Source organism: Salmo salar, chromosome ssa24 (assembly GCF_905237065.1).
Source record: "Salmo salar chromosome ssa24, Ssal_v3.1, whole genome shotgun sequence".
In the NCBI taxonomy this organism is placed as follows: domain Eukaryota; kingdom Metazoa; phylum Chordata; class Actinopteri; order Salmoniformes; family Salmonidae; genus Salmo; species Salmo salar.
Window position 1 is genome coordinate 14,316,306 of NC_059465.1, and position 22,548 is coordinate 14,338,853.

The 22,548-nt window shown below is 41.2% G+C and overlaps 1 pseudogene; it reads left to right on the forward strand.

Annotated features, from left to right (window-relative positions):
- The first annotated feature begins 223 nt into the window (after positions 1-223).
- LOC106584924 (probable ATP-dependent RNA helicase DHX37) lies at positions 224-14,058 on the forward strand (annotated as a pseudogene).
- The last annotated feature ends 8,490 nt before the right edge of the window (positions 14,059-22,548 follow it).

Genomic DNA, 22,548 nt, shown 5'->3' on the forward strand with positions numbered 1-22,548 from the left:
GCTATTCAAACCTGGTTACAATTTCAGTTCTGTCCTCCAGAAAAGATAGAACAAATATTACAACAAATGTTTTGGTTAAACTCAAACATACTGATTAATAAAAAAAAACATTATTTATGGAAGAAAAAATAAGTTATATTTATTAATGAAATTATGAATATAAATGGTAGAGTTATGTCACATATGCAGCAATCAATCCAATCTCTAATTCTCTCTTTCTCTCTTTCTTTCTCTCAGAATGCCAGAGATACAGGTTTGTGTGTGTTTCTTGTGTTGTACATGTATCTCGTGGTATGTGTGTGTATGTTTTGCACATTCTATTTTTGTGTTTCTCACGCCATGTGCATATGTTTTTGTTTATCCTACTTTGTGTGTGTGTGCATGTGTTTTTGTGTGTTTCTCCTGCGATATGTGTGTAGGAGGCCCATGTAAAGCTGCCAGTGCTGGCCGAGGAGCAGGTGGTGAGAAAGAAAAGCTATGTAGTTCTGTGTGGAGAGACAGGAAGTGGTAAAACCACCCAGGTACCCCAGTTCCTATAGGAGGCTTGATACTCTAGGTAACACACACAAACTCCTTCATCTAATCCACCACTTGTCTTTGTGTATATTTATTTGGAAACCTTTCACTCCACTAATATCATCATAATAGCATCCCTCTCCTTACCCCTCTCCCTCCTGTTTCTCTCCAGTGGTCATTGGTGTGACAGAGCCTAGGAGAGTTGCAGCTGTCAGTATGGCCCACAGAGTGGCCAAAGAGACGAACGTGTCCACACGGTACACACACACAAACACAATGGTTAGTGTGGATTTGGTCTCCATTTGTGTTTGGTTCGGTCTGTTAGGGAACGTGACCAGTGACACCAAGATCAAGTTTATGACCGACGGAGTCCTGCTGAGGGAGATTCAGAAGGTAATCCCTCTTTCTCTCTCCTTACTTTCCATCCTTCCATTAACTTTCTCTGTTCGTCCCTCTCCCTACCTATTTGCACCCCTATCCTCCGTCTTTATTGTATGACCCCATTCTATCAGTTACTCATGCTCTGTAAGGCTGCGTCCTAAATGGCAGTCTTTATTGTATGACCCCATTCTATCAGTTACTCATGCTCTGTAAGGCTGCGTCCTAAATGGCAGTCTTTATAGTGCACTACGGCATTGCTTCTGTCTCTGCCTCTCTCCGCTGTAGGACTTCCTACTCCAGATATACAGTGTGATCATCATAGACGAGGCCCATGAGAAGAGTGTGTACACAGACATCCTGATAGGCCTGCTGTCACGCATCGTACCACTCAGAAACAAGGTGGGACTGACAGACAGACAGACAGACAGACAGACAGACAGACAGACAGACAGACAGACAGACAGACAGACAGACAGACAGACAGACAGACAGACAGACAGACAGACAGACAGACAGACAGACAGACAGACAGGATGTTTCTGATGCCTTGAGCATGTTATTTAATACATGCACAACTGATACGTAAGGATTTATAAACTCTTTACTAAATGGAAACTCTATGTTTAATAATGATTTATAAGCGGAACTTGAAAGAGCTGAGACTTCTCTACCCAACTTGCTGTTGTGTCCTTATCTCATCTTTACCCTGTTGTTTCCTATGTGTGTCAGAGAAAGGCCTCCCCGTGAAGCTGATAGTGGACAGCTACTCCGCGTGTGGAGGAGGTCACAGAAAACATAAAGCTGTTCCCACTCCCGTCATCAAGATGGAATCCCAACAGTTCCCTGTCACGTCCACTTTAACAAACGTACTCCTCTGGAGGACTACACTGGAGAGGTGTTCCACAAGACCTGTAAGATCCGCCACTTGCTGCCCCCTGGGGGTATTCTGACGGGCCAGGCTGAGGTCCACTCTGTCTGCAGGAGACAGGAGGGCCTTCCCTTTCAGGAGGTGCAACACAGCTACATGTGAGACACACACACAGTTATTAGTCAGTTATCACCATACAACACAGCTACATGTGAGACACACACACAGTTATTAGTCAGTTATCACCATACAACACAGCTACATGTGAGACACACACACAGTTATTAGTCAGTTATCACCATACAACACAGCTACATGTGAAACACACACACAGTTATTAGTCAGTTATCACCATACAACACAGCTACATGTGAGACACACACACAGTTATTAGTCAGTTATCACCATACAACACAGCTACATGTGAGACACACACACAGTTATTAGTCAGTTATCACCATACAACACAGCTACATGTGAGACACACACACAGTTATTAGTCAGTTATCACCATACAACACAGCTACATGTGAAACACACACACAGTTATTAGTTACATTATAGTCAGTTATCACCATACAACACAGCTACATGTGAGACACACACACAGTTATTAGTCAGTTATCACCATACAACACAGCTACATGTGAAACACACACACAGTTATTAGTCAGTTATCACCATACAACACAGCTACATGTGAGACACACATTGACCTGGATAACTACTCACCGTTGGATGAGGACCGTCTGGCCGGGGTAGATGAGGAGGAGGGGTCAGACCTGGAACTAGGAGACGACCCCACAGACACAGGTAAGGGAAAAGGTCTCAGCTAGGTGGGTGTGTGTTGCCTTACAGCTCTCGGGTGTGCATTCTTTATTCATATGCTCTCTCTTCCCCTCCTCTCTTTATGTGTGTAGAGGAGAAGGTGGACCCGTCCATCTCTCTCTGTCTTCCCCCTCTACTCTCTCCTGGCTCCAGAGCAGCAGGTCAAGGTAAGATAGATCACTCAGCACAACAAACCAACTAGGAGGTAGAGGTAGTTTGAGACAGTTTTACATGGACCATCTGTGAGAGCTTGTGTATATGTGTCTAATCTGTCTTTATGCATGTATGTATGTGTGTCTAATCTGTCTTTATGCATGTATACATGTATGTGTGTGAAATCTGTCTGTGTCCAGGTGTTCCTTTCCCTGGTGCACATTTGTGTGTCTTAGCTCCCAACATAGCAGAAAGCTCTCTAACTAAACTTCGGAGATAAAGTATGTGGTCAACTGCGGTCTGGTCAAGAACCGCTTCTATGACCGCGTCACGGGAATCTCTTCCTTCAAGGTCTTCTGGACCTCACAGGCCTCAGCCAATCGGTACCGAACCTGGACACTGCAATAGGTCAGAACTGGAAAGGGGTGCTTAATGTGCAATGACTTTCATGTCTTTAGTGTAACAGATTGTGTTTGGTGTCTGTGTGTGTGTTCCAAGCTGTACTCGTCAGCTGTGTTTGGAGACTTCAGTCTGTTTACGGAGGCAGAGATTACCCACAGGCCAGTTGAAGACCTGGTACTACAGATGAAGGAGCTCAATATAGACAAGGTCCGAGAAATAACACATAATTGATTGATGATGTTAACTCTGTAAAGCTGGGGAGAAAACATTCCTGTGAATTTAGTCAGACGCTAGAGAGAGCTGTGTGTGTCTACGTTTTCAGGTGGTGAACTTTCTGTTCCCCACCCCTCCCTTTGCTGAGGCGCTGGTGTCAACCAACCAACCAATCCATCTCTCTCTCTGCTGTAGTGTCAATGAGATGGAGTGAGTGTGTCTGAGGTGTCCCATCTGCCCCCTGGGCAGGGCGATGGCGTCGTTCCCCATCGTGTCGCGCTACTCTAAGATGCTAGCACTAGGGAAGCAGCAGGGAATGTCTGCCTTACGTCACCGCCGTGGTGGCCACAATGACAGTCCGGGAGATCTTTGAGGATCTGGACAGGTGGGGGCCAGGGCAGACAGATAGGAAATGTGTGGTTATGGGATTATTTTGAAATACGTAAACAGATAAGAAATGCATGTATTGCCAATCAAACACTGGATTTTGGTTGGCTTCCGGTGCCGGTCAGTGCCATTTAAGATGAGGGAGAATTTTATTTTATTTTTTATGAGCATGGCCTTATTTCTATTACAGCATATTGAATGACTGTCATTAATATTACATTCACCCAGCTCAATCTAACATTGATAGGTTTAGGCTACTACATGATACTCACATTTTCCTTATACCCATCATGAGGTTGAGATAAAAATGTGAATAATCCAGAAAGTTACACATTCAATACCGCCTCATTAGTCCCATCGCGCTCTATCAACTCCTTGTTTTGGGTCCCGGGCACAATGCACGCTGACTTCAGTTGCCAGTTGTACGGTGTTTCCTCTGACACATTGGTGTGGCTGGCTTCCAGGTTAAGCGAGCAGTGTGTCAAGAAGCAGTGTGGCATGGCAGGGTTGTGTTTCGGAGGACGCATGGTTCTTGACCTTTGCCTCTCCAGAGTCCGTACGGGAGTTGCAGCGATGTGACAAGACTGTAACTATCAATTGGCTATCATTAAATTGGGGTAAAAGTACAAAAAAAAGGAGGGATGTTGGCCAAATGAATCACATTTATGTGTCCTTAAAAACAGCCTATTAACAATTACAAAAACATTATTCCTTGTGTTTCGATGTGTAGCATATGCAAAAATGTGTAGCCTATATTTTTTTAATCATTTTTTAGGCTACTTTCCTAAAACCATAATTGTCCACCTCACGGTTCAGCTGTCAGAGATTTGAGTACTAAATGCATCAGGGCATTGCATGCAAAGGCATATAGGCTTAGGTGTCCATGGTATGATTTTACACTGAACAAAAATATAGATGTGACATGTAAAGTGTTAGGTCCCATGTTTCATGAGCTGAAATAAAAGATCCCAGAAATGTTCCATATGCACACAAATATTATTAATCTCAAATTTTGTGCACAAATTTGTTAGTGAGTATATCTCCTCTGCCAAGATAATCCATCCACCTGACAGGTGTGGCATATCAAGAGCTGATTAAACAACATGATCATTACACAGGTGCACCTTGTGCTGGGGACAATAAACGGCAACTCTAAAATGTGCAGTTTTGTCACACAACACAATGCAACAGATGTGCAATAGGCATGCTGACTACACGAATGTCCACCCAAGCTGTTGCCAGAGAATTTAATGTTAATTTCTCTACCATAAGCCGCCTCCAATGTCGTTTTAGAGAATTTGGCAGTACGTCTAACCAGCCTCACAGCCGCAGACCATGTGTATGGCGTTGTGTGGACGAGTGGTTTGCTGATGTCAACGTTATGAACAGGGTGCCCCATGGTGGGGTTATGGTATGGGCAGGCATAAGCTACGGACAACGAACACAATTGCTACAGAATACCATGACGCGATCCTGAGGCCCTTTGTGGTGCCATTCATCCCCCATCATCATGATAATGTACGGCCCCATGTTGCAAGGATCTGTACACAATTCCTGAGACCATTCCTCTGTACATAATCTTTGCAGATATCTTTCGTCTACGGTTATGGATTGCCATCTTCAATTCAAACCACAGGTTTTCAATAGGGGTTCAAGTCCAGATACTGACTTGAAATCTTTTGGGATTTGGAGGTTATTGTCTTGCTGGAAGATCCACTTGCGGCCAACTTTCAGCCTCCTGGCAGTGCCAACTAGGTTATTGGCTAAAATGTCCTGGTACTGGGTAAAGGTTGACCTTAACAAGGGCCCCAGGACCAGTGGAAGGAAAATAGACCCATAATGTCAAAGATCCACTGACTAGCAAGCTACGTTACTAAGGTGGCTGTGTTCTAAATTGGGAGTGATTTTACAGCTTGCATTGATGGTATAAATAGTTAGATTACAAATAAATAAAACATACTTTACCAGGATAGCATTTTGTCGGACAGAGATCTCTTTGGTCCTTGCTATCCGGAATCCTTGGGACATCCCTACCTGATTGATGTTGACATTTTAAATGGTTATGGTAAGGGTTAGGTAAGGGTTCTGGTTAGAGTTAGGGTAGGGGTTAGGGTTAGGGTTGAGGGTTGATCAGTAGAAATAGTACCATGGATAGTACACAGTGCCTACAGAATGTATTCACACCCATTTACTTTTTGCACATTTGGTTGTGTTACAGCCTGAATTTAAAATGGATTAATTGTATATATTTTTTGTCACTGGCCTACACACAATACCCCATAATGTCATAGTGGAATTATGTTTTTCAAAATGTATACAAATCAATACACAATGAAAATCTGAAATGTCTTGAGTCAATAAGTATTCAACTCCTTTGTTATGGTAAGCCTAAATAAGTTCAAGAGTAAAAATGTTCTTAACAAGTCACGTTATAAGTTGCATGGACTCTGTGTGTAATAATAGTGTTTAACATGATTTTTTTAATGACTACCTCATCTCTGCACCCCACACATACAATTATCTGTTAAGCCCCTCAGCCGAGCAGTGAATTTCAAACACAGATTTAACCGCAAAGACCAGGGAGGTTTCCAATGCCTCTCAAAGAAAGGCACCTATTGGTAGATGGGTAAACATTTTAAAAGCAGACATCGAATATACCTTTGAGCATGGTGAAGTTATTAATTACGCTTTGGATGGTGTATCAATACACCCAGTCACTACAAAGATACAGGCGTCCTTCCTAAGTCAGTTGCCGGAGAGGAAGGAAACCACTCAGGGATTTCACCATGAGGCCAATGGTGACTTTAAAACAGTTACAGAGTTAAATGGCTGTGATAGGAGAAAACTGAAGATGTATCAACAACATTGTAGTTACTCCACAATACTTACCTAATTGACAGAGTGAAAATAAGGAAGCCTGTACAGAATAAACATACTCCAAAATATGCATCCTGTTTGCAACAAGGCACTAAAGTAATATTGCAAAAAATGTGGCAACACAACACATTACTGAGTACCCCCCTCCATATTTTCAAGCATAGTGGTGACTGCATCTTGATATGGGTATGCTTGCAATTGTTAAGGACTGGGGAGTTTCAGGATAGAAAATGGAAAATACATGGAATGGCGCTAAGCACAGGCAAAATTCTGGAGGAAAACCTGGTTCAGTTGGCTTTCCACTAGACACTGAGAGATTATTTCACCTTTCAGCAGGACAATAACCGATAACACAAGGCCAAATCTACACTGGAGTTGCATACCAAGAAGGCAGTGAATGTTTCAGAGTGGCCAAGTTACAGTTTTGACTGAAATCTACTTTAAAATCTATGGCTAGACCTGAAAATGGTTGTCTAACAATGTTCCACAACCAATTAGAGAGAGCTTAAAGTATTAAGAAAATAGTAATGGGCAAATGTTGCAAAATCCAGGTATGGAAAGCTCTTTGAGGCTTACCCAGAATATGTATATGTGAATATGTAAATAGATATTTCTGTATTTCATTTTCAATACATTTGCAAAAATATCTAAAAACATGTTTTCATTTTGTCATTATGGGGAATTGTGTGTAAATGGGTGTAAATAACATATTTAATCAATTTTGAATTCAGGTTGTAACACAACAAAACGTGGAATAAGTCAAGGAGTATGAATACTTTCTGAAGGCACTGTATGTATTCAGAAAAAAATTGCAAGAATTGACATTGCCAACAAACATAAATGTATTCAGAAGGAATAAATATACACAGCTACTCCCTTGAAAGAGATCAATCATCTCAAAAACTAAAACAGATAGCTTGCTACTGCACACAGTCTATTTAAAAGGTTTTACTTAAAGGGATAGTTGGGTATTTATCTACTTCAGTCAGATGAACTCCTGGATACAATTTTTTTTTATCTCATTGCCAAAATCCCGAACTATCCTTTTAATAAAGGTGAACTGTGCAGCTCTCTGCATCCTGACTGTTGGCCTATTTCAGTTATTGTGTTACCTTTTTTTTTGCCTGGCCTCTTTCAGTATATCCAGAGATATGCCCAGGGCCGTCCCCAGAGTTATCTCAGCAACCTTCTGCATTGCTGCTTCTTCATTTGTAAATACCTTCATCTGTTCTTCTGGGATAGGAGGTTCATGCTCATCACACTGTTTCCACTGAATCACCTTGATTATGTCCTCCGCAAGCTCCTCCACAGCGTCAAACATCTTTTCTGCCATGTTATATCACTAGACGAGGAAGAGGTAAATAATGAAGAACAGTGTAATAACTATTTCAAATAAATTATTATTCCCCAAAAATTGCTATGATTTTTCTTTTTTTAAACAGTTTAATCTTTAATTTCAAAATGACCCCAGTTGGTAGGCTAATCCATGTACTGTAGGGTTGTTCCATCCCGAAAATAAATCACTTGTCATCCCGGGTAACCCGGTATTTCCCTCCAAAACCGTAAGTGCCATTCGAAAGCATTATAAAGCATATAAATGTCTGGATTTGATTAGAGCATCGATCAGCATGAAAATTCTAACCTGATGCTACCTGATGAGTCATATTAAATAGATTTTATAAGCCTCACATTAACGACATTTAATGAGCCCAAGCCCAAAAAAGCCCAAATGATTGTGCCATTATCCAATACATATACGGTATGATGTAGGCTACTGCACATTACACACGACAGATTATACAACAGGTGGGTCTATTTCTGAATGCTGATTGGTTAAAACCACATTCCAGCAGGTGTCTATTCCACAAGTTACCACCGGCTAAATTTATGACGTTAAAATGCCTATTTACTATGTTCCATTTGACTATGCAATACACTGTCTCATCAGCCCAGCCAAGCAATTTATAAACTTGATCTCCACTATAAAAAGCATCTAGACATTATTTCACATTTCTTTTAGACTAACATTTCATTTTGAACAGCAGAGATTTGTATAAACCTTGCTGTCTGTCTCTCCAACATTTGCAACATTGTTTCAATATTCAAATTCGATATCCAGCTGTCCTATAGTAATGAACAAGTCTGTATGAGACAGACAGGCAGGCAGCGTTTCTCAGCCAATCGAAATCATGAATCAGCTGGCATCATTTTTATGTATATATACAAATGTCAATTGAAAAAATCTAAAATGAAACGAAGTGCAGCTACTGTAGTTTGCAGTCTTTCTAGCTTCAGTTTGAAGTGATTGTGTTAGCTGTGTTGTTGGCTAGCTCTATATCTATATTTCCCCTTTGTTAGTAGCTTACCTCCTCTTCCTCGCTTTCAACAGTTACATGAAACATTCAGCAAAAAACAGCTTGCGTCCCTCTTCGAAAAGTCTATTGGTATAAGAAATGCAACAACAAAAAATGATGTCCAGCAAGCTATTCGAGTCTAGCTTTTCCTGCATGGGACTCCAAGAGCTAAGGAACGTTTTTTAAGGAGAGGCCAGCGGAAACACAGGTGCTTGCATATTGCGCAAGAGACAGAGGCTATAAATGAGAAGCTTATTATGCATGACCGATCATTGATTAGTTAAATATAAGGCTATTACTGCATTGAATTTGTTACCTGAAAGAGGTAGGCTAGGACATTTATATATAGGGTTATATATCAATCTAAAACATTATTATCTATTTTGGATGCAATTTGAATGGAGTTGATGGAGAGAGAAAGACTGCAAGAGAGACTGCTCGTGCGTGCACTGATTTAATTAAAGCAATGATATTTGAGTGATAGGCTGTTTTAAAACTGCAGCTGCAAAAAAAAAAATCTTTACAATTAAGAAACAAGGTGACCCCGAAAGCAAGATGGAAATGGGTAAATTAGGCGCGCATTTGGTCTTTATATTACTGTAGCATAGGCTATGCTGCAGGAAATGCAGGCCTTCCTGAAAAAAAGTTTCCATGATGAGATGATAGGTCTACATGCATTGTGAACTGCACTCCTTACTTAGATGGGTCTGTCCCCACCCTGAGTGTTGGTTCATCATGCAGAGGCTGTAGAGAAGCCAGAATTAGAAATCACATATAATTTAACAGTTCAATTTTACACAATACTGTTCATATAAATAAAATATTATAATTTACTGGTTTCTCGCAGTTATTTATCCAGGGAAAAGTGAGTGGTTTTGGGCAGTAGGGTACTATGGGGCGAGATGCCCCCTGGGTTAAGACCCCCCCACCACCACCACCCCCCACCCCCCTCCCTGTAGTTCTCACAAAACACATTCAATAAAGAAAGGAGGTTGGATATATTCCAATTAATTTGTTTGAAAAATGTATAAAATTATTGAAAACCGTTTTCTCTTGAATTTCATTGTAAGGACTGCTGGGATTTTAAATCTCGCCTTATTCAAATGATAATGAGTTTAGTTTAACTGTACATAATGGAGTATGAGGAAAAGGTAAAAGAAAATATATAATTTATGTGCAGGGGAGGTAAAAAATAGGCACACTTCTGTGAATCCCTATGGCATCATCTCTTATTGGGGCAATTTATGCCAGGGGTGGGGGCATTTTACCCAGGTAGCTGGGCAAAATGCCCCTTTCCTAAAAAATAAATGTTATTAAATAACTACCAATCTGTTAACTGTAGCCATTTATTTTCCTTTATAATTTGTTACACTCAGCATGGCCATCATCCACCTACAATTTCTTTGCTTTTTTGTGTCAGCAATTAGACATTGATCTTAGGGGGGGGCTTCTATTTCATGTTACCCTAAGTCCCTGCAAATCTCGGTAACGGGGTTCCCGCCATTCAACCCTAATGTACTGTGAAATATGTGGTAAGTTGAGGGTTCCCATTTCAACCTGTAACTCTTTCACCATCGAGGAAGAAGTGGACCAGTGTTGCACCAATTTTGATTTCCCTTTAAGGGTGGTTTCACTTGGTGAAAGTTTCAGGCCATTTACAATAACCCTTCATCCTTGGGAGCAATTTCCAAATGCTTGAAGGTACCACGTTCATCTGTACAGTCGTGGCCAAAAGTTTTGAGAATGACACAAATATTAATTTTCACAAAGTTTGCTGCTTCAGTGTCTTTAGATATTTTTGTCAGATGTTACTATGGAATACTGAAGCATAATTACAAGCATTTCATAAGTGTCAAAGGCTTTTATTGGCAATTACATGAAGTTGATGCAAAGAGTCAATATTTGCAGTGTTGACCGTTCTTTTTCAAGACCTCTGCAATCCGCCCTGGCATGCTGTCAATTAACTTTTGGGCCACATCCTGACTGATGGCAACCCATTCTTGCATAATCAATGCTTGGAGTTTGTCAGAATTTGTGGGGTTTTGTTTGTCCACCTGCCTCTTGAGGATTGACCACAAGTTCTCAATGGGATTAAGGTCTGGGGAGTTTCCTGGCCATGGACCCAAAATATCAATGTTTTGTTCCCCGAGCCACTTAGTTATCACTTTTGCCTTATGGCAAGGTGCTCCATCATGCTGGAAAAGGCATTGTTCGTCACCAAACTGTTCCTGGATGGTTGGGAGAAGTTGCTCTCGGAGGATGTGTTGGTACCATTCTTTATTCATGGCAGTGTTCTTAGGCAAAATTGTGAGTGAGCCCACTCCCTTGGCTGAGAAGCAACCCCACACATGAATGGTCTCAGGATGCTTTACTGTTGGCATGACACAGGACTGATGGTAGCGCTCACCTTGTCTTCTCCGGACAAGCTTTTTTCCAGATGCCCCAAACAATCGGAAAGGGGATTCATCAGAGAAAATGTCTTTACCCCAGTCCTCAGCAGTCCAATCCCTGTACCTTTTGCAGAACATCAGTCTGTCCCTGATGTTTTTCCTGGAGAGAAGTGGATTCTTTGCTGCCCTTCTTGACACCAGGACATCCTCCAAAAGTCTTTGCCTCACTGTGCGTGCAGATGCACTCACACCTGCCTGCTGCCATTCCTGAGCAAGCTCTGTACTGGTGGTGCCTCGATCCCACAGCTGAATCAACTTTAGGAGACGGTCCTGGCGCTTGCTGGACATTCTTGGGTGCCCTGAAGCCTTCTTCACAACAATTGAACCGCTCTCCTTGAAGTTCTTGATGATCCGATAAATGGTTGATTTAGGTGCAATCTTACTGGCAGCAATAATCTTGCCTGTGAAGCCCTTTTTTTGCAAAGCAATGATGACGGCACGTGTTTCCTTGCAGGTAACCATGGTTGACAGAGGAAGAACAATTATTCCAAGCACCACCCTCCTTTTGAAGCTTCCAGTCTGTTATTCGAACTCAATCAGCATGACAGAGTGATCTCCAGCCTTGTCCTCGTCAACACTCACACCTGTGTTAACGAGAGAATCACTGACATGATGTCAGCTGGTCCTTTTGTGGCAGGGCTGAAATGCAGTGGAAATGTTTTTGGGGATTCAGTTCATTTGCATGGCAAAGAGGGACTTTGCAATTAATTGCAATTTATCTGATCACTCTTCATAACATTCTGGAGTATATGCAAATTGCCATCATACAAACTGAGGCAGCAGACTTTGTGAAAATTAATATTTGTGTCATTCTCAAAACTTTTCGCCACGACTGTAGTAAAAGAGATAGAAGATAAGTGTTTACGATGACATCATCGGGAAACACTTTTGATGTCATCTGGTGTGCATCATGTCATTAACTAACTGAGCAGGCAAAGGTTAGTAAAGTAACTTTTGCCTACCCATAGTTGGTTAAAATCACTTAGACTTGAGATAAGTTGACATAAAGCTGCAATGTGTCATTCACATAGAATTGTGAGCTATAGAACTGTCATTCTTAAAAAGCAAGTCCAAGAAGCGGAAGTGTCACACTCTGATCTGTTTCACCTGTCTTGTGCTTGTCTCCACCCCCCACCAGATGTCTCCCATTTGTTCCCATTATCCCCTGTGTATTTATACCGATGGTTTCTGTTTGTCTGTTGCCAATTTGTCTTGTCAAGCCTACCAGCGTGTTTTTCCGTGCTCCTGTTTGTCTAGTCCCTGTTTTCTAGTCCCCCGGTTCCAACATTTTCTGCCTGACCTCGAGCCTGCCTGCCATCCCGTACCCATCTGACTCTGACCTGGTTTACGAACTTCTGCCTGTCCTCGACCTGCCCTTTGTCTATTAATAAATATCAGAGACTCGAAATATCTGCCTCCTGTGTCTGCATTTGGGTCTTGTCCTGTGTCGTTATAGGTAGATTTGTTCTATGTGCGCTATTTCTATTTCTTTCTCGTTTTTTTACTCTTTTACTTTTGGTTTTGTATTCCAGCTTCAAACAGATAAAAATGCAATAGTTTGTGTTATGGAAAATATATTTCTCAGCGGTTTAGATGGTACAATGATTCACTACACTATATTTACTTTGACACATAAACTGAAATTAGGTGAAATATTTGAATTTTAGCAACCAGGAAATGGTGAAGCGATTTCTGCATATTGCACCTTTAAAACAGATTTAAGTAAATAATACATTTTATCTCAAGCCTGAACAGCGCCCATAAACAGATTAGGTGTTTCCGCTGGAGATGATGAATATGATATTTAAAAGTGGTGAAATTTACCTTTAACAGGTTTTTGTAAATGGCCTGAAACTTTCACCAAGTTGGTGGAGTTACAGGTTGAAAAAAGTACCCTCAAACTACCACATATTTCACAGCCTACCAACTGGGGTTATTTTGAGATTAAATACTAAACTGTAAAAAAAAAAAGAACAATATGGAAATTTGCCCATTCAGTAAACTCAGAACAAGTGTACAACAGGAAATGATACATTTCCTTATGGACATGAATGTGGTCATTTCTGAAGTTTTGCAAAAAAAATGTATCTAAATATCACCATTTGGCTCAATGTCTTTATATTACTATTAGTTATACTCGGAATATCCTTTTTCAACTGAAAAATTTAAAAAGTAGCCTGAAAGTTTGTTCAAACATAACAATTACTCTAACCCCCCGCCCTCCTATGTCATGGTGTTTCCTAAGTTAATAGATCAATCAATCAAATGTATTTATAAAGCGCTTCTTACATCAGCTGATGTCACAAAGTGCTGTACAGAAACCCAGTCTAAAACCCCAAACAGCAAGCAATGCAGGTGTAGAAGCTGTTACTCTCTGCCTTACTGATACTGTGAGAACAGTCTGTCAGAAAACCGTTTGAATTAAGGAAACCACAACTGCTACATCTACTATTAGCAGTTGTTTCCTTCATTCAAATGGTATGAGACAGTGAAAGAGAAAGACATCTCTGGCCTCGTTTATACCTGGTGCTAACATTGGTCCTGTGTCCTAATCTTGTCCACATTTGTGCCCACTGATTGTGCCCACATTTTCAGATATGCCTCTACACATGCCTACACTCCCAAGTAGCGCAGCGGTCTAAGGCACTGCATCTCAGTGCTAGAGGTGTCACTACAGACCCTGGTTCAATCCCAGGCTGTATCACAACGGCTGTGATTGGGAGTCCCATAGGGCGGCACACAGTTGGCCCAGTGTTGTCCGGGTTTGGCCGGGGTAGGCTGTCATTGTAAATAAGAATTTGTTCTTAACTGACTTGCCTAGTGAAAAAAAGATCCAAATTGGGGTGCCTGTGTAGAAGCAGCCTTATTCGTCCACATTGTGACCAGATTTCCTGGAAATTCAGAGTTACAGGATTATTGAAATGGAAAGGTATTGTTCCCACATTATATCGGAGACCGCATTCATGGTAAACATTGTAATGTTGGCTCTGTCCCTGAGCAAGGCAGTTAATCCACTGTTCCCTGGGCGCTGATGACGTGGGTGCTGATTAAGGCAGCCCCCCCGCACATCTCTGATTCAGAGGGGCTGAGTTAAATACAAGAAGGCACATTTCACTTGAATCCATTCATTGTACATCTGACTAGATATCCCCCTTTCCTTTCCCTTTCAATAAGAAATGACCTAAAAAGTCTAGCACGATATCACAGATTATCCATTATATTGACCAGATACTCAAGCGGCCGCTCTAACAATGAAGAGAAACGTCTTCAAAAATGGAATGCTGTCGGGACGACTCTAGCCAATGAGAGGGCAGATACACGTGTGAACAACAGGAATGGGTGCCGCCAGGGATTTTGGGCCCCATGAAAATATATCACATTGGACCCCACCACCACAGGCCACACCAACCCTTCGCAATTGCTGTAACCAGACACCTCCAGAACCCAATCAACCCATTCAAAGCTTTAAATAACTCTACCTTTGTAGTCCAATATTTACTGTATGATATTTACTGAACACTGAGCTGTGAAAATATAACACTGTGCAGACATGCATGCAACATTCTGCATACAGTGGAATTCACTATTTGATGCAAGACTGATACCCTCTATAAGAAATGTGCTAAAGGCCATCTTTTACAGTCTAAATGTAATTTTAATGGTACAATTCTTGAATGGAAAATTCTCTTAACATTGATGAATAACAAAATAAATATAACTTAAATATACATTAACCTCTTCAATTAGAATAAATGAACATTATCATCTATAGAATGAACAAAATAATAAAATCAGCAGTAGATTTTTTAACTAAGTATACATACCAACTAGAAAATAAGCAGCTGTAAAAGTGGAAATGGAAAATGGAAAACAAAATGGAAATGAAAAGGCCTGATTGTGGCGCTAGAGGAAAGGTCAAGTGGTCACCAAATCACATTGGGCCAGTAACTGAAAGGTCCCTGGTTCGAATCCTCGAGCTGGCAAGGTTGAAAAATCTGCCGTTCTTCCCTTGAGCAAGGTAGTTAACTGCCCAACAACTGTGCACCGACGATGTTGATTTAGGCAGCCCCTCTCACCAAGCGATTTGTTTTTATATGGAGGTCAATGAGTTACAAAAAATATAATGGCTTATTTGCTATGTGTGGCTTATTTGATCAAGAAAATGTTTTATAATGCATTGTACTGATATAATTAGGAGTTGTGCCTGTTGTTCACACGTGTATCTGCGCTCTCATTGGCTAGAGTAGTCCCGACTGCATTTCATTTTTGAAGACGTTTCTCTTCATTGTTAGAGCGACCACTCGATTATCCAAAATAATGGATCATCTGTGATATCGTGCTAGAAATGTTAAGGTTATTTCTTATTGAAAGGGAAAGGAGGAGACCTAGTCAGTTGTACAATTGAATGGATTCAACTGAAATGTGTCTTCCGCATTTAACCCAACCCCTCTGAATCAGAGATGTGCTGGGGGCTGTCTTAAAACCTCTACAGGCTCGGTGGGTCCCCTGCGGGACGGTTGCGTTAACATACGGTAATGCGATTAGCATGAGGTTGTAAGTAACAAGAACATATCCCAGGACATAGACATATCTGATATTTGCAGAAAGCTTAAATTCTTGTTAATCTAACAGTACTGTCCAATTTACAGTAGCTATTACAGTGAAATAATATCATGCTATTGTTTGAGAGTGCACAGTAATGAACTTGAAAAGTTTTTAATAAACCAATTAGGCTCATTTGGGCAGTCTTGATTCAAAATTTTCAACAGAAATACAATGGTTCATTGGTTAAGTCTAAAACTTTTCACACACACGCTGCCATCTAGTGGCCAAACTCTAAATTGCAACTGGGCTAGAATAATACATTATGGCCTTTCTCATGCATTTCAAAGATGATGGTACAAAGAAAATAAAACAAAACGGTTGGCTTTTCCTTTGTATTATCTTTTACCAGATCTAATGTGTTATATTCTCCGATGTTCATTTCACATTTCTACAAGCTTCAATGTGGTCTGCTTGTGGTCTGTTTCCTTTCAAATGGTATCAAGAATATGCATATCCTTGCTTCAGGTCCTGAGCTAAAGGCAGTTAGATTTGGGTATGTCATTTTAGATGAAAATCGAAAAAAGGGGCGGATGCTTAAGAGGTTTTTAATTGACGTCCAGTTGTTGGGGTTAACTGCCTTGCTCAAGGGAAGAGCGGTAGATTTTCCAACCTTGCTGGCTGAGTTTCAAACCAGTGACCTTTCAGTTACTGGCCCAACACGCTTAATCGCTAGGCTACCTGCTGACATGCACCCTTTGTCCTGATTATGTCCACATTTGTAGACGATCAAAAGACGCGATCTGGTTGTGATCTTCCTTCTCCTTTCCTTCCTCCGGAGGTAGTCAGGCACGCATTGTGTCTGGATATCTCACAAGTGTAGATGGGTCTGGACAGTGAAACCATTTAAATCATTATCCCGCCTTGTAAGGGCGCTATTCAATATGTTTTAGCAGATTGAATCTGTTGACCTTTGATGATGTGGCCATTCATTTGTTCTACTGCAACAAATATTTCATTATTGATGGTTCAGTTGAAGAATAGGCAGCAGACGATGTGTAGATTTGAGTGGTTTATTAAGAAACATAATAGTAAAAGTGTGTCACCAATAAGTTCATCACAACAAATACAATCCGCCTAGTGTTAACAGGAGCAGCTTGTAGTTGTCTCCTCTACAAGCAAAGGCAGATAAGTGGAAGCTGGAAGGACACAAGCAGTAGCCTAATATTAAAACAATCCCTATACCCTGATAAAGTAGAGACTCTTCAGCAGTGGAACATGCAAGTTGGCACCACATTCATTAGTGTGCCTGAATTATCTTCACCAAAATAGATAGTGTGAAGCGTGTAAATTAAAACAATTGGGTACAATCAGTAGTCTATGGAGCAGGAACCTAGCAACTAAATCACATTTTAATTCAGCCCTAAAATGAATTATCTTCATTGCAAACTGACATTACCACATAAATATGAGCTACAAAGTAAAAAACATGTACAGTTTTATCAGTAAAAGGACCAGTTATAATTTCAATACAACTTTTACACTCCTTGACAATTTCTATAACTTCAGATTCTGATTCAAAATTAAATTCAGATTAATTTATACTGACTCACTCTGCCACTTAATTCTAGAAGCAGTATGTTAGCCCGATTCCATTCTAAACACACCCTGTGTATCCTTACACAATCCACAAAACGCCACCATGTCTACAAACATTTAACCAACAATACGTTGGATGAAGTAAAAAGTCAATACAACAAGGTGGAATCAAATCTATACACATTGTAAAGTTAAATTCTATCTGATCACATTGATGTTAAACAATCAATGTAAGCGTACACAATAATGGCAAAACTTGAAAAATGCATGCGAGTCGAAGTTTCCTGAAAACCATTCCTTGATGTCAATGAGAGTTGGGTGAAGGTTCAAGTTCGACCAAGTTGGGCTTCGACCAAGTTGTTTTCTACAGACAATACTTAAGTAGAAAAAGGAAGCATACACTAAAGTATATACAGTTGAAGTCGGAAGTTTACATACACTTAGGTTGGAGTCATTAAAACTTGTTTTTCAACCACTCCACACATTTCATGTTAACAAACTATAGTTTTGGCAAGTCGGTTAAGACATCTACTTTGTGCATGACAAGTAATTTTTCCAACAATTGTTTACAGACAGATTATTTCACTGTATCACATTTCCAGTGGGTCAGAAGTTTACATACATTAAGTTGACTGTGCCTTTAAACAGTTTGGAAAATTCCAGAAAATGATGTCATGGCTTTAGAAGCTTCTGATAGGCTAATTGACATCATTTGAGTCAACTGGAGGTGTACCTGTGGATATATTTCAAGGCCTACCTTCAAACGCAGTCCCTCTTTGCTTGACATCATGGGAAAATCAAAAGAAATCAGCCAAGACCTCAGGAAGAAAATGTAGACCTCCACAAGTCTGGTTCATCCTTGGGAGCAATTTCCAAACGCCAGAAGGTACCACTTTCATCTGCACAAACAATAGTACGCAAGTATGAACACCATGGGACCACGCAGCCGTCAAACCTCACAGGAAGGAGACGCATTCTGTCTCCTAGAGATGAATTTACTTTGGTGCGAAAAGTGCAAATCAATCCCATAACAACAGCAAAGGTCCTTGTGAAGATGCTGGAGGAAACAGGTACAAAAGTATCTATATCCACAGTAAAACGAGTCCTATATCGACATAACCTGAAAGGCCACTCAGCAAGAAAGAAGCCACTGCTCCAAAACCGGCATAAAAAAGCCAGACTACGGTTTGCAACTGCACATGGGGACAAAGATCATACTTTTTGGAGAAATGTCCTCTGGTCTGATGAAACAAAAATAGAACTGTTTGGCCATAATGACCATCGTTATGTTTGGAGGAAAAAGGGGGAAGCTTGCAAGCTGAAGAACACCGTCCCAACCGTGAAGCACGGGGGTGGCAGCATCATGTTGTGGGGGTGCTTTGCTGCAGGAGGGACTGGTGCACTTCACAAAATAGATGGCATCATGAGTGAAGAAAATGATGTGGATAAATTGAAGCAACATCTCAAGACATCAGTCAGGAAGTTAAAGCTTGGTCACAAATGGGTCTTCCAAATGGACAATGACCCCAAGCATACTTCCAAAGTTGTGGCAAAATGGCTTAAGGACAACAAAGTCAAGGTATTGGAGTGGCCATCACAAAGCCCTGACCTCAATCCTATAGAAAATTTGTGGGCAGAACTGAAAAAACGTGTGCGAGCAAGGAGGCCTACAAACTTGACTCAGTTACACCAGCTCTGTCAGGGGGAATGGTCCAATTGACCTAAGACGGAATTTTTACTTGGATTAAATGTCAAGAATTTTGAAAACTGAGTTTAAATGTATCTGGCTAAGGTGTATGTACACTTCGGACTTCAACTGTATGTGCAGTACATACAATGAGTGAATAGCTTATTGGTTTAAAGAGGAATGTAAAAAATAAATAAAATATTGAACAAAGGCACACATCAGTCAGTCAGCTGTTTCTGCTGGAAACTGTTTCTTCCTCACATCCCAAACCATCTCCATCCGATTGCCTTTACTGGGGTTACTGCCATCACAGAACTGCCTCCAAAGTCCAAACATTTCAATGGTGTCAGCCATACAGCAGTTTGCATACTGGTATCAGTTTTACCAGCATCACAGAACAACTAAGTAACTTATCTGCAGAAACAACTGTACTGAACGGGAATAAATACACAGGAATACAAACAATGTAAAGCGGTGGTCACCAACCATTTCTGAGTCAAGATCACTTTCCGAGACAAAATGCAAGCTGAGATCCTACCACTCAGATTTTTTTTTTTAAACATTACTTAAAAAACATAAGCCTATGCAACATTAACCAATTGAAAGCAGTTTTGTAGCAATGAGATTTGTGCAGTAGGTTATAGGCCCAATACATTATCACTGCATATTGGCTACTCTTGAATTGCCCTGCCAATGTTGTTCTTCTCAGATCATTTTGAAATTATATAAAAAAAATGTTGGTATATGATCACACTGGTAATATATCATTTGTTGTATTACTTGTGAGACACAGCTGAGTGAGCATAATAATTGGCTTTTTCTTTTAACTGGACTAATGGCCAGCATCTGATGTTCAGTCTGAGGGGAGGCAGGGAGCAGCGGTGAGGCTGCCTCTCACCCGACTCACCATCCCTCCTCTCTCCCTCCATCCACTAAGAAAAGGGGACACAGTCTTCCAACTAATTGCGAAACTTAAGTCACACTGCATTATTTCTGCCTCATGCACCAATTCATGTTGTTACTCCTTTGAGAAAGTGAAATATTCCTTGATATAAAAAAAAAACAAGCCGCAAATAATAACAATGCAAGCTTTGCTATACTCATTCATTGCAGCTGCAGTGCTGGTTGTAGCATGAGTGGAAATAGCGAGAACACACATTTTATGGATTATAAAACTGTTGAACAAAGTGTTGACAGTGCTGAATAACAATTTAAACATGAACTTACTCATAAAAACAGCAGCTCTTTGCTGTATTCGTTGAGTCTCTATAGTTATGGTTTTAAAAGTTTTGAAAATCTCACATCAACTTTGCTGTGCGTTTGAGGCTTCTTTTTACAGTCAATGGCGCAAGGAAACTGTGCAGACACGATAATCTGAGCTATCTGATTGGCCAGCGGTAGGCCTATAGGTGCACTTGATTTGCTCTCTGGGCCTGCCGGGTAGGCGGTGTTCTACATTCAGACACATGAAATGGTTAAAAATGGGAACACTTCCCGGTGCTTGGTCTGCTGAACCAAGTGCACCTACCACGAAAAGCACAAAACTAATTTAAAAAACTAGGATTGCAAGGCTTTATTGTTGCGTTTTTTACAGAAATGTTTGGCTTGGAAATCTGATCACGATCGACCAGTTGGTGACCACTGATGTAAAGGATGAACTCTAAATGTACAAACTGTAATGTGATTCTAGGCCACTGCAATCCTAGTGTTGACACTGAACTCTACAGAAAAGTGCACCCTCACCTCCACATACATGTCTGCCTCCAAAATGGCACCCTATTCCATATACAGTGCACTACTTTTGATCAGAGCCTATAGGGCTGTGGTCAAAAGTAGTGCACTATAAATCAGACAAAACAAACAGGATATCATAATATGAGGAAAAAAATAATGAATTGCTGTGGTTAATCCAGTGTGTGCATTGAGAGGACTTTCCTACTTCCAGGGAATACAAATTATTTCAGTAGCACTGACAGCTTAGCACCTGGTACCTGGTGGGCTCAAAAATTACAGTCCCTCTCCTCCCCACTCAGGGTTAACATTTGGGCCTGGTCCCATTTCTACCACTAGTTACTCAACCACTCATTGAGTAGAGCCATCGGGGTAGTATGTAGTTGGAGATCAGTTGCCCAGATATAAAGAACCCGGGACAAAGGGGTAGTATGTAGTAGAAGTTAAAGACTACAGGGATAGTATGTAAATGGTATTTCACTAGATGGGTAGTATGTAGTTGGATTTGCACTATAGGGGTAGTATGTAGTTCGATTTGAGCTGTAACACCAACATGTTTCAAGCAGACCACCATAGTCCCTGTGGCAAAGAACACAAAGGTAACCTGCCTAAATGACTACGTAGCATTCACGTCTGTAGTCATAAAGTGCTTTGAAAGGCTGGTCATGGCTCACATCAACACCATTATCCAAGAAACCCTAGACCCACTCCAATTTGCATACCGCCCCAACAGATCCACAGATGGCGCAATCTCTATTGCACTCCACATTGCCCTTTTGTATTGAACCTTTATTTAACTAGGCAAGTCAGTTAAAAACAAATTCTTATTTACAATGAAGGCCTACCCCGGATAAACCCTAACCCGGACGACGCTGGGCCAATTGTGCACCCTATGGGATTCCAATCACGGCCAGTTGTGATACAGCCTGGAATCGAACCAGGGTCTGTAGTGACGCCTCTAGCACTGAGATGCAGTGCCTTAGACCGCTGCGCTACTCAGGAGCCCGGGAGCCCTTTCCCACCTGGACAAAAGGAACACCTACGTGAGAATGCTATTAATTGACAACAGCTCGGAGTTCAACACCACAGTGCCCTCAAAGCTCATCACTAAGCTAAGCGGAAAGGGGGATACCTATTCAGTTGTCCAACTGAAGAACCCTGGACTAAACACCTCCCTCTGTAACTGGATCCTGGACTTCCTGACAGGCCGCCCCCAGGTGGTAAGGGTAGGTAACAATACATCTCCCATGCTGATTCTCAACACGGTGGCCCTCAGGGGTGTGTGCTAAGTCCCCTCCTGTACTCCCTGTTCACCCATGACTGCATGGCCAAGCATGACTCCTACACCATCATTAAGTTTGCCGACGACACAACAGCGGTAGGCCTGATCACCGACAACAATGAGACAGCGTGGTGCCAGGATAACAACCTCTCCCTCAACGAGATCAAGACAAACGAGATGATCGTGGACTACAGGAAAAGGAGGGCCGAGCACACCCTCATTCTCATCGACGGGGCTGTAGTGGAGCAGCTTCAGGTTCCTTGGTGGCTACATCACCA